Raw genomic sequence first — 12,654 nt, forward strand, 5'->3', positions numbered from 1 at the left:
AGCTCAGAGCTAGTGCCGCAGGCACAGCTGCTAAGGAAAATGGTGCAGCCTTGCTCCATGTGTTAGAGGACTGGTAAAGATTCATTGATACCTTACAATGCTCCTCAGTTCGGATTTTTCAGGAGGTAGGATACTGAAAATTCTTGGCTCTGTAGAACTGTCCTTTGTATTTACAGAGTGTTTAGCCTCCCAGGCACATGCCTACTAAATGCCCAAAGTACCCCTCCATAGTTTTAACTGTAAAATCCTTCCCCAGAGTTTGTAGATGGACTCTCCCTAGGAGGGCTTTTCTGCCCTTGTAAGACTTACTGTCAAACTCTTAAGTCTGTAGAGCCTTTGGAGGAGGAATGAAAAGAAGTCACTTGTTGGTGAGGGTCAGTTCAGTTCAGTCGTTCAGTCATGTCCGACTCTTTGCGACCCCAATGGGAACAAAAAAACTGATGAAGGGAAAAGTGATAGACTTTGATATTATTTACTCATATGTTGCATTTCTGGTGTTCTTTTTTCCTTTGTATAGTCAGAGATATCTAATGTCATTTCCCTTTCAGTCTAGATAATGTTTTAAATCATTTCTTGCAGCACAGATCTGCTGTGACAAATTCTCTCATCATTCATTTACCCTAAAGTGTCTTTTTCTGCTGTCATTTTTTAAGGACATAGATGTAGAATTCTGGGTTTAAGCACTTTAAAAGTGTTTCTTTGTTTTCTAGTCACTGTTTTTTTTTCCAGATAAGTTCCATTTTATGGCATGACTCTTTAAAATAAACCTTTTAGAACAGATTTACATTCACAGAAAAATTGCAAAGATAGTACAGATAATTCCCATAGACACTGTGCCCAGTTTCTCTTATTATTAACATATTACATTAGCATGGTACATTTGTTGCACTTAGTGAACCAATATTGGCATGTTATTATTAACAATTATTAATTGTTCATTAATAATTAATGAACCAATATTGGTATATTGCATGCATGTGTGTGTTAAGTCACTTCAGTCCTGTCCCATCCTTGGTGACCCCATGGACTGTAGCCCACCAGGCTCATCTGTCCATGGTATTCTCCAGGCAAGAATACTAGAGTAGGTTGCCCTGCCCTTCTCGAGGGGATCTTCCTGACCCAGGGATCAAACCCATGTCTCTTATGTCTCCTGCAGGCAGATTCTTTACCCACTAAGCCACCAGGGAAACTCTTGGTATGTTATTATTAACTAAAGTCCATATTTTATTCAGTTAGGCTTATCCTTGGGCTTCCCTTGTGGCTCAGCTGGTAAAGAATCTGCCTGCAATGTAGGAGACCTGGGTTCGATCCCTGGGCTGGGAAGATCCCCTGGAGAAGGGAAAGGCTACCCACTCCAGTATTCTGTCCTGGAGAATCCAATGGACAGAGGAGTCTGGGAGGCTACAGTCTAGTCCATGGGGTCGCAAGAGCTGGACATGACTGAGCGACTTTCACTACACTTCCAATTTTATTCCAGTTTTCTTTAGTTTTTATCTGATGTCCTTTGGAGTTCCAGGATTCCATCCAGGATATTACATTACTTTTGGTCATTATATCTGCTAGGCTTCTCTTGGCTATGACAGTTTTTTAGGACTCCTGTTCAGGTATTTTGTGTAATGTCCTTCAGTGGGATTTTTTTGCTTTTTCTTCATGATTAGACTGAGGATAAAGGTTTGAGGGAGGAAGGCCGCAGGGGTAAGGTGTCATTCTCATCGCCTGTCATGCTGTACCAGTGTGAGTGATCACTGTTGGTGTTGCCTTGACTACCTGGCTGTTGATCAGGCTTCTCCGTCATAGCGTTCCTCTTTCCCTCTTCTGTACAGCGCTCTGTAGGAGGCCACTGTGCACAGCCCACACTTCAGGCGCTGGGGGTTAGGCTTCCCCTCCTTAGGGCAGAGTATCACATATTTACTTGGAATTATTCCATATGATGGTTTGTCTCTTTTCTGTTGATCTATTCAGTCATTTATATGTATCAGAATGGACTTACGGATATTTATTTTGTTCTTTGTATTACGATACAATGTTTCTTGGCTTATTTTTTGTTCACATTCCAACTTTGGCCATTGGGAGCTCTTTCAGCTGACTCTTGTGTCCTTTGACATGCTTCCATTGCTATGAGTGTTGGGGGTTTTTGTTTTGTGTTTTGAGCATTTTCTTCTTTTCTGGTGCTTTAAGATGCTCCAGGTTCATCTTGTATATATTTCCTTTCCCATTCCTAGAATCAAGGATTTCTCCAAGGAACCCTAGTTTCCATTTATTGGAAAATAATACTAGAAATCAAGCTCTGGGTATTAGATGTACTTGTTACTATTAAGGTTTTATTGTTTCTGGACCTTCTCAGTTGACAGAGAAAGGAAATATATATGTGTGTGTATACTAATATCTGTATATGCACATAACTAAATATTTCTATATATAACCATTTGTATCTGTATTAAACTAAGAATGAGTTCATACTTAGGTTTCCAACTTTAATCCATTATATTACATGGATCCTTGTGGTTTTCTACCTTTGCTTATCTGTAAACTCCCACTCCAAAAGTGAGAAACCTGACTGACACCAACCACCATCCATTTTCTTCAGTTCACTGAGCTCTCAGACTTAGAAGTTTTTAAACATAAAAAGCATATTGTAAGGCCTTTGGAGTGCTGGTGCTTGGTATAAAAGCTATCATAAGTTTTCTTCTCAATTTAAATATTCCCTGGCTGGAATGCCTGAGGACTTAACTTTTCTTTCTCCACTCATTAAAATTTTTTTTTTATCAAAAACTTGTACCTAATCAAATTTGCAAGCTTTTGCACAGCAAAGGAAACCATAAACAAAATGAAAAGACAGCCTACAGACTGGGAGAAGATATTTGCAAGTGGTACAACTGACAAGGGCTTACTTTCCAAAATATACAAACAGCTCATATAGTTCAATAACAGAAAAGCAAACAACCCAATAAAAAAATGGGCAGAAGACCTAAATAGAAAGTTCTCCAAAGAAAACATAACAGGTGACCTATAAACAAATGAAAAGATGCTGATCATCACTTATTATTAGAGAAATGCAAAGCAAAACTATAATGAGTTCACCTCACATGGGTCAGAATTCAGTTCAGTCCAGTTGCTCAGTCGTGTCTGACTCTTTGCTACCCCATGAATCGCAGCATGCCAGGCCTCCCTGTCCATCACCAACTCCCGGAGTTCACTCAAACTCACGTCCGTTGAGTCGGTGATGCCATCCAGCCATCTCATCCTCTGTCGTCCCCTTCTCCTCCTGCCCCCAATCCCTCCCAGCATTAGAGTCTTTTCCAATGAGTCAAGTCTTTGCATGAGGTGGCCAAAGTACTGGAGTTTCAGCTTTAGCATCATTCCTTCCAAAGAATACCCAGGACTGATCTCCTTTACGATGGACTGGTTGGATCTCCTTGCAGTCCAAGGGACTCTCAAGAGTCTTCTCCAACACCACAGTTCAAAAGCATCAATTCTTTGGCGCTCAGCTTTCTTCACAGTCCCACTCTCACATCCATACATGACCACTGGAAAAACCATAACCTTGACTAGAGGGACTTTTGTTGGCAAAGGAATGTCTCTGCTTTTGAATATGCTATCTAGGTTGGTCATAACTTTCCTTCTAAGGAGTAAGCATCTTTTAATCTCATGGCTGCAATCACCATCTGCAGTGATTTTGGAGCCCCCCAAAATAAAGTCATCCACTGTTTCCACTGTTTCCCCATCTATTTGCCATGAAGTGATGGGACCAGATGCCATGATCTTCGTTTTCTGAATGTTGAGCTTTAAGCCAACTTTTTCACTCTCCTCTTTCACTTTCATCAAGAGGCTTTTTAGTTCCTCTTCACTTTCTGCCATAAGGGTGGTGTCATCTGCATATCTGAGGTTACTGATATTTCTCCTGGCAATCTTGATTCCAGCTTTAGAAAGTCCACAATTATCAGACATTGAACCTTCAGATTTCCAATTATTTCTGTCTTTACAAAATTCTCTTAATAGAAAAAAATTTCGATTTCTTGGAGGATTATAAAAGGCACCTGAAACAGTTCTTTGCTCAAAGAGAAAAAGTTTTGGAAAATGAAATTTTGAAGTTGCCTGAAAAGTGGCAGAAGGTAGTGGAACAAAACAGTGAAAACACTGTTCAATAAAGTTCTCAGTCGAAATGAAAAATGTGTCTTTTATTTTTCCTTAAAAACCAAAGGAACTCTTTGGCCAACCCAATACGGTGGAATATTACTTAGCCATAAAAAAGAATGAAATAATGCCATTTGCAGCAACATTGATGAACCTAGAGATTATCATACTAAGTAAAGTAAGTCAGAAAGAGAAAGACAAACACCATTTGTTATCACTTACGTGTGGAGTCTAAAATATGGCACATATGAACATATCTACAAAACAGATCAGAGAGAGAGAACAGACTTGTGGTTGCCAAGGGACAAGGGATGTGTAGGAGGGAAAGATGGGGAGCTTAGGATTAGGAGGTGCAAACTAATACATAGGACGTGTAGGAGGGAAAGATGGGGAGCTTAGGATTAGGAGGTGCAAACTAATAGGATGTGTAGGAGGGAAAGATGGGGAGCTTAGGTTTAGGAGGTTCAAACTAATACATAGGACGGATAAACAACAGGATCCGACTGTATAGCATGGGGAACTGTATTCAGTATCCTGTGATAAGTCATAGTGGAAAAGAATGTGAAAAAGAATATATATATGTCTAATTGAGTCACTTTGCAGTACAGCAGCCATTAACACTGTATATCAACTATACTTAAATAAGATTTTTTAAAAGTGAAACTCATAAGCAAACATAAATATAGGTATCTTAACTTGAAAATGGCACAAAACTAGGTGGGTCTTGGAACATATAACAAAGAAAAGAAAGTATTCATTAGGTCAGCCCACAAATGGTGTAAAAAAAATAGAAACTAGGTTTTGTGGAGAAAGTAACAGTTCAAGTTGAGGACAGCTGGGAACAATAATCAATGTAAGTTCAGCATATGCTAAAATGTAGCATGGTTGCTAAAAAATATATTGAAAGCTTGACCTGTATCCCTGTAAGCATACTATTCAGATGAAGGGAGACATTAGTGTCCTGCTGCTCTTGGTATTGAAGTATTATATTCATTCTTAATTGAAAAAGACATTTAAAAATGTCAAAAAAAGAACAGGATGGAAAAAGTTTTACTGAACACAATTTGGAATTTTAGCATCAAGTTAATAATGATAGTGTTTTAGACCATTAAGTGAAATAATAACTGTGAATTCATACTGATCTAAAAAGTAAAATAAAGTGAAAGTTTGATGAGGAATGGAATGCTTACCTAGTCTCAAAATACCTCCCTACAGAATACTTAACGATTACTAGGGGAAAGAGTCACTGGAAATGCCTGGAGGACATCACTTTTATGAATGATCAAAGTGAACTTCACTAGTAATGGGTTATATCCAAACTGTGCCACCTGGGCGTATTCACCAGAAAGAGCACAGCATCACTTCTGTGATGTTCCTACCAGAGGTGCGTGACCTGAGTCTTGCCACAAGGAACCACTGGACGCATCCAGAATGAGGGACATTCTACAGAATAAAGACATCAAGGGCGTGAGCGTCAGGCAAAGCCTGAGACTGTTAAATGTAGTGCGTGGTTGTGGCGTGGACCACTGTAAAGGACCTTATTGGAGAATTGAGTGCATTGAATGGACTCTCAGATTAGAGAGCAGTAATGTATCAGTGTTAATTTCCTGATTTGGGTGACTGTACTATTTATTTATAAGTGTTTTTTGTTTGTTTATAAAATACACACTGAATGTTTAGGGATGATGTGGCATCATGCCAGTAGCTTACTCTTGAATGGTTTGGGGGAGAAGAAGTTTTTATATTTCCAACTTGTAAACGTTAGATTCTTTTAAAAATCTTTTTTAAAAATGAATAATTTGGGACTTTGGGAATAATTAGTTTGGAGAAAAGACTGAGGTGGAGTTCCAGGAAAGATGTCTTTGACTTCTTCCAAGGGAAGAGGAGTTTTCATTAATTCTTGCAGGTGTTTCTTATATTTGATGGCATCTTATGGTTTCACAGGATTTTTTCTTCATGATACATACAGTAATGATGCACTTTACAGTTTATGGTATTTTACACCATCGATAAGTGAAATACAGTTTATTTGTTCACTGATGCTTCTCCAGAGAAGAGAACCAAGAGCCATGAATGGGCATTCAGGAATCAAGAATTTGCTTATTAAAAGGACCTTTCTGTACTAAAAACTGGGCTTCCCTGGTGGCTCAGTGGTAAAGAATGCACCTGCCAGTGCAGGAGGCACAGGTCCCACCCCTGGTCCGGGAGGATTCCAGTTGTGTGGGGCAACGGAGCCTGTATGCACCACAAGTGTTGAGCTTGTGCTCTAGAGCCCAAGAACCACACCTGCTGAAGCCGCGCACGCTAGAGCCCATGCTCTGCAACAAGAGCAGCCTCTGCAGTGAGAATCTGCACCGCAACTGGAGGGCGACCCCTGCTCTCCCTCACTAGAGAAAAGCCCATGCGGCAATGAAGATCCAGCCCAGACAAAAGTAAATAGAATTTTTTTTAAAGTAATTTATATGGGGTTCCTGTATTATGTTGAAGATGATCTCTAAGAACTCTTCTAACTAAAAGATTGGATGATTTTCTTGGTGTCTGGTGCTGTCCTCCTAATTACCCTCCTACTTCTCTGCCTCTCTATATCAAGGGCAAAAGTGGCTTTTTTTTCCATCTGGTCTTTGCTCCTATTTTTTCTTTATTATGATGTAGAAAATGAGAACAGAAATTACCTGATGAGTACGTATAGGCAGGGGATAGCATGAGAAGAAAAGAAATGACATTGGAGTACTGGGCATCGAGCCCTGGCCCTACTTGTTTGCGGAACTTCCTGCTCAAGGAATAAAAGAACAAGGGTTCTGTAGACCCTTGTTCTTTTTGAGGACAAATTATAGCCGAGAATCATCAGGAATTACCAGCAACTCTGAAATCGCTTGGTGGCTCACACATGGAGCTCTCCTGTATGTCAGCTTTTGGGCAGGTGGTTTAGGTTCAGACTTCAGCACAATTTCAGGTTCATCAGTGTTGTGAACCTTGTGGGCATCAGCCGGATATCGCTGGTAATGGCATTTTCTTGAAGCAGTACAGCTGCTTTCACACCAGCACACTTCCACGGTAACAGCTTTACCTTTCATTCTCTTGTTCCACACCGTGCGTCCCTCTTGTATCAGTCATTCACCTCCCTGCCTGTCGCTTCTCAGAGGCCCTGACCCCTGACTTACTCACCCATACATATGTAGCCCTGCCATCATCCTGGCCAACGTCAATATCCATGTGGGGAGTGAACGACCAAACCTAAAATTCTTCTCTGAGATCCTTTGACCGTTCCACCTCATTAGGAACCTGGGCCTCATTATCTCCTGGAATTTTTATGTCTTTTGAGTCTCAGTTCCAGCATCCTGTTCTCTGACTGGTGCTTCTTCTTTCCCTCCTTCTGTCATTGGGTTTGTTGAAGCTTTCAGCTCTGTGGGCCCTCTGTTCTCTCAGATTTATCCTCCTCCACACTTCACCCTTGCATACTACTTATATCATGAGCCACTGTTTCAGTCACTTTGCACAAACGATTTCATTTGGTCAGTAAGAAGTATCTACCATCACATGAGCCTACGCATTGGAAAAGACCCTGCTGCTGGGAAAGATTGACGGCAAAAGGAAATGGGGCAGCACATAATGAGATGGTTAAATAACATCACTGACTCAGTGGACATGATTTGAGCAAACTTTGGGAGATAGTGAAGGACAGGGAAGCCTGGCATGCTGCAGTCCATGAGGGTGCAAAGAGCTGGACATGACTTAGCGACTGAACAACAACCATTACACAATGCTCAGTTACATTTAGGTCCACTTGTCTCCTGAAATGCCCTGAATGTCATGGAGTTTGAACTTTATTTAGTTGACAGTAGGGATACATGATACCCCACTCCAGTACTCTTGCCTGGAAAATCCCATGGACGGAGGATCCTGGTAGGCTGCAGTCCATGGGGTCGCTAAGAGTCTGACAAGACTGAGCGACTTCACTTTAACTTTTCACTTTCACGCATTGGAGAAGGAAATGGCAACCCACTCTAGTGTTCTTGTCTGAAGAATCCCAGGGACGGGGGAGCCTGGTGGGCTGCCATCTACAGGGTCGCACAGAGTCAGACATGACTAAAGCAACTTAGCAGCAGCAGCAGGGATACATGAAAGGTTTTGAATAGAGGAATGAAATACAAGTATATGTTTTAGAAAAAAACAGTGACAAATCTCAGCAGGAAATCTATAATATAATCTGTCACCCACAGGGGTATTCATTTTGTGAAAGAATGTAGCATATTTTTTCTCCTTTGAATTTTTTTTTTTTTTTCATTTCCCGTCTTACACTTTGATCCCATAAGCCTTTGTTAGAGACCACTCTCTGTGCAGCTCCAAATCTGAGGGCTCCCAAGTCCCTGAAGAGTGCTCTGCCCCTGTCCTAGAGAACAGCTTCTTTGGGACACTCAAGGAGTACGTGCAGAGGCCTTTCAAAACTGACTTTAAATGCTCATCAGGGCACTGTGTAAAGAGACGAGGGTGGGAGCGTGTTACATGTGAGTGGGGACTGTGGTGCCCTGATAGAGAAGGGACCCACCCATCGGGGCAGCTAGGGTTCCCCACACCCAACCTGGGATAAGGGAACAGAGTAGAGGCCCTCTCTGAAGGGTCCCAGGGCCACCTGGGAGCCAGCCTTCGAGGTAGATAATCGGGGAGAGAACAGAAGAGGCGCTCCCGTGGTGGTGGTGGTTAGTGGTCACTTCCTCCAAGATATTGCTGATAGCTGGGGTAACCTGCAGCCAGGGTACACTCAGGGGGAAGCTGGCTGAGCTCCAGGAATGGGGATGCATTGCAGAACTGCTGGGCCCTGTAGTGAGTTTGGAGGATGCCAGCACCCTCGATGAGGGCCAACAAGATGTACCCCAATCATTGCTGAGTCAGACGTGGCCAGTGGCCACTGTGGGCAGCCAGCACAGTGCTGGTCAGTGCTCCAGGGGTGATGGAGCTCTAGGGGTCTTTCTTGCCCACAGCAGCAACAGACCACAGTTGATGGTGGAAAATGTGTCCCCCTACATCACGAAGATGTCTCCAGTCTGAGGGGCTCAGATCCTCACAGCGTTGACACTGCCTGTCAATTGATGCCGAATTCTAACAGAGCCATTACAGAAGCCCTTAATAGCCTGGAAGACTCCATGCTGATAATACCCATAGTGAAGGTTCCACTACAGTCATCCACATAATTCACCAAGGGCAAGGCTCACCAATGTACTCCTCCATGGCAGCCTCACTTGAATTCTTTTTTTTTAATAAATATATTTTATTGAAGTATAATTGAGTTACAATGTTTCAGGTGCACAGCAAGGTGATTCAGTTATACAAATATATGTAATATTTTTGAAATTATTTTCCATCATAGGTTATTACAAGACATTGACTATAGTTCCCTGTGCTGTACAGTAAACCTTTGTTGCTTGTTACATATCTATTTTTTAATTAGAAATCTAACATTCTATTCATACTAAGTCAAACAAGTGGAATCAAAATGTCACAATTTTTTTAGTTAGGCAAAAACTCATAAGTGTTTTAAATATATATATTACACATTTATATATATGTATACAAAAGCATTTCTACTATACTTGATAAAGGCTTGAGAAAGAACATCCCAAAAAAAGAGATGGAGAAATTGGAGAACATAAACTAAATGAAATGGGAGCACTGAATATGAAATAGAAAAAGTGAAACAAACTAGTAAAAGAGCATCATATAGTTCAGTTGTTTTTCAACATGACTGCTCATTAGAAACACATCTGGAGCTTTGGAGAAAAAAATCAATACTTGAGCATTTGTATTTTCCAGAAAATTTCAAGATAGTTCTGAGATGCATCTGGATTTCAAAAAGTTTTTCTATTAGATCCTAGTTTTGGTGCTATAGATTTATGTTATTTTTCTGTTGACCAAGACATTAAACACACCAACATTCACATTATAGGGGTCCCAGAAGGACAAGACCGAGAGAAAGGACCTGAGAAAATATTTGAAGAAATAATAGCTGAAAACTTCCCAAACGTGGGCAAGGTAATAGTTAACCAAGTCCAAGAAGCGCAGAGAGTCCCAGGCAGGATAAACCTGAGGAGGAACACAGAGAGACACATAGTAATCAAACTGACAAAATTTAAAGACAGATAAAATATTAAAGGAAAAATGACAAATAACATACAAGGGAAGTCCCATCAGGTTGTCACCTACAGAAGGGATAGAAACTCTTCAAGCCAGAAGGGAATGAATGGCATGATATAGTTAAGTGTTGACCAATCATGATCCAGTAGTAGTAAGTGATTAGTTACATAATCCCAATAGTAAAAGATGTTTATCAGTTTTCACAATTGATAACCTGAAAAAATAAAAGATAATTACAATTGCAAGTCATAATGGGAACATGATTAACTTAACAGTATAAAATAGTTACATATACAATTTGTATATGGCATCATATACAAATGATGTCAAGCATAGTGATGTCATAAGTGAAAGTGCATACATGCACATGTCTTCATCCACCCAGTCTGTGTCTTTTGATTAGTGTATTTAATCCATTTACATTTAAGGTCATTTTTGATATGTATAATCGTGTTACTATTTTCTTAATTGTTTTGGGTTTATTTTCTGTAGGTCCTTTCCTTGTGTTTCCTGCCTAGAGAAGTTCGTTTAGTATTTGTTGTAAAGCTGGTTTGGTGGTGCTGAATTTTCTTAACTTTTGCTTGTCTGGAAAGCTTTTGATTTCTCCATCAAATCTGAAGGAGAGTCTTGCTGAGTGGTTTTCTTGATGTGTGCAAAAATCCGAATCTCTCTGCTCATGAGATTCATGGAGACACAAGCACACAGGGCTCAGCCAGGATGTGCAATGTGATTGATGGTGCGATGTGACTGATGGGCCAGCACGGAAAACCCCTGACGTACACCTGCCTGTTCCCTCTGCAACGGCCATTCTAGCTAGACCTTTTGTTGTTCAGTCGCTAAGTTGTGTCCGACTCTTTGTGACCCCATGGACTGCAGCACGCCAGGCTTCCCTACCCTTCATTATCTACCTGAGTTTGCTCAAACTCATGTCCATTGAGTCAGGTAAGGTGGTCTGGTATTCCTATCTCTTTAAGAAAATTCCTCAGTTTGTTGTGACCCACACAGTCAAAGGCTTTAGCATAGTCAGTGAAGCAGAAGTAGATGTTTTTTAGGAATTCCCTTGCTTTTTCTATGATCCAGTGTATGTTGACAATTTGATCTCTGGTCCCTCTGCCTTTTCTAAATCCAGTTTGTACATCTGGAAGTGCACAGTTCACATACCACTGAAACCTAGCTTGAAGGATCTTGAGCATAATCTTCCTGGCATGTGACATGAGTGCAATCATATGGTAATTTGAACATCCTTTGGGATTGGAATGAAAACTGATTTTTTTCCATTCCTGTGGTCACTGCTGAGTTTTCCAAATTGCTGGCATATTGAGTGCAGCACTTTTAACAGCATCATCTTTTAAGATTTGAAATAGCTCAACTGGAATTCCATCGCTTCATTAGCTTTGTTCATAGTGATGCTTCCTGAGGCCCACTTGACTGCGCACTCCAGGATGTCTGGCTCTAGGTGAGTGATCACACCATCATGGTTATCTGGGTCATGAAGAGTTTTTTTGCATAGTTCTTATGTGTATTCTCGGAGAAGGCAATGGCACCCCACTCCAGTACTCTTGCCTGGAAAATCCCATGGACGGAGGAGCCTGGTAGGCTGCAGTTCATGGGGTTGCTAAGAGTCAGACATAACTGAGTGACTTCACTTTCACTTTTCACTTTCACGCATTAGAGAAGGAAATGGCAACCCACTCCAGTATTCTTGCCTGGAGAATCCCAGGGACAGAGAAGCCTGGTAGGCTGCCATCTATGGGATCGCACAGAGTCGGACACAACTGAAGCGACTTAGCAGCAGCAGCAGCAGCAGCAGCCTGTGTATTCTTGCCACCTCTTCTTAACATCTTCTGCTTCTGTTAGGTCCATACCATTTCTGTCCTTTACTATGCCCATCTTTTTATGAAATGTTCCCTTGGTATCTCCAATTTTCTTAAAAAGATGTCTAGTCTTTCCCATTCTGTTGTTTTCCTCTATTTCTTTACATTGGTCACTTAAGAAAGTTTTCTTAATTTTCCTTGCTGTTCTCCTGAACTCTGCATTCAGATGGATTTATCTTTCCCTTTCTTCTTGGCTTCTCTTCTTTTCTCAACTATTTGTAAGGCCTCCTCAGAAAACCGGTTTGCCTTCTTGCATTTCTTTTTCTTGGGGATAGTTTTGGTCATCACATCCTGTGCAATGTTATGAACCTCTGTCCATTGTTCTTCAGACATTCTTAACAGATCTAGTCCCTTGAATCTGTTCGTCACTACATAATAATAAGGGATTTGATTTCGGTCATATCTGAATGGCCTAGTGATTTTCCCTACTTTCTTCAATTTGAGCCTGAATTTCACAATAAGGAGCTGCTGATGTGAGCCACAGTCAGCTCTCGGTCTTGTTTTTACTGACCATATA

The 12,654-nt window shown here is 41.0% G+C and overlaps 1 protein-coding gene and 1 pseudogene across 10 annotated transcripts in view; one reads left to right on the top strand and one right to left on the bottom strand.

Annotated features, from left to right (window-relative positions):
- RNF130 (ring finger protein 130) overlaps nucleotides 1–12,654 on the top strand; it is a 142,871-nt gene that overhangs the window by 47,709 nt on the left and 82,508 nt on the right. The gene's annotated exons all lie outside the window — the stretch shown is intronic.
- LOC147367968 (mitochondrial import inner membrane translocase subunit Tim17-B pseudogene) lies at nucleotides 8,833–9,360 on the bottom strand (annotated as a pseudogene).

This window comes from Bos grunniens, chromosome 7 (assembly GCF_055505025.1).
Source record: "Bos grunniens cultivar Pamir isolate PY7600 chromosome 7, Bosgru_T2T1.0, whole genome shotgun sequence".
Taxonomy (NCBI): Eukaryota; Metazoa; Chordata; class Mammalia; order Artiodactyla; family Bovidae; genus Bos; species Bos grunniens.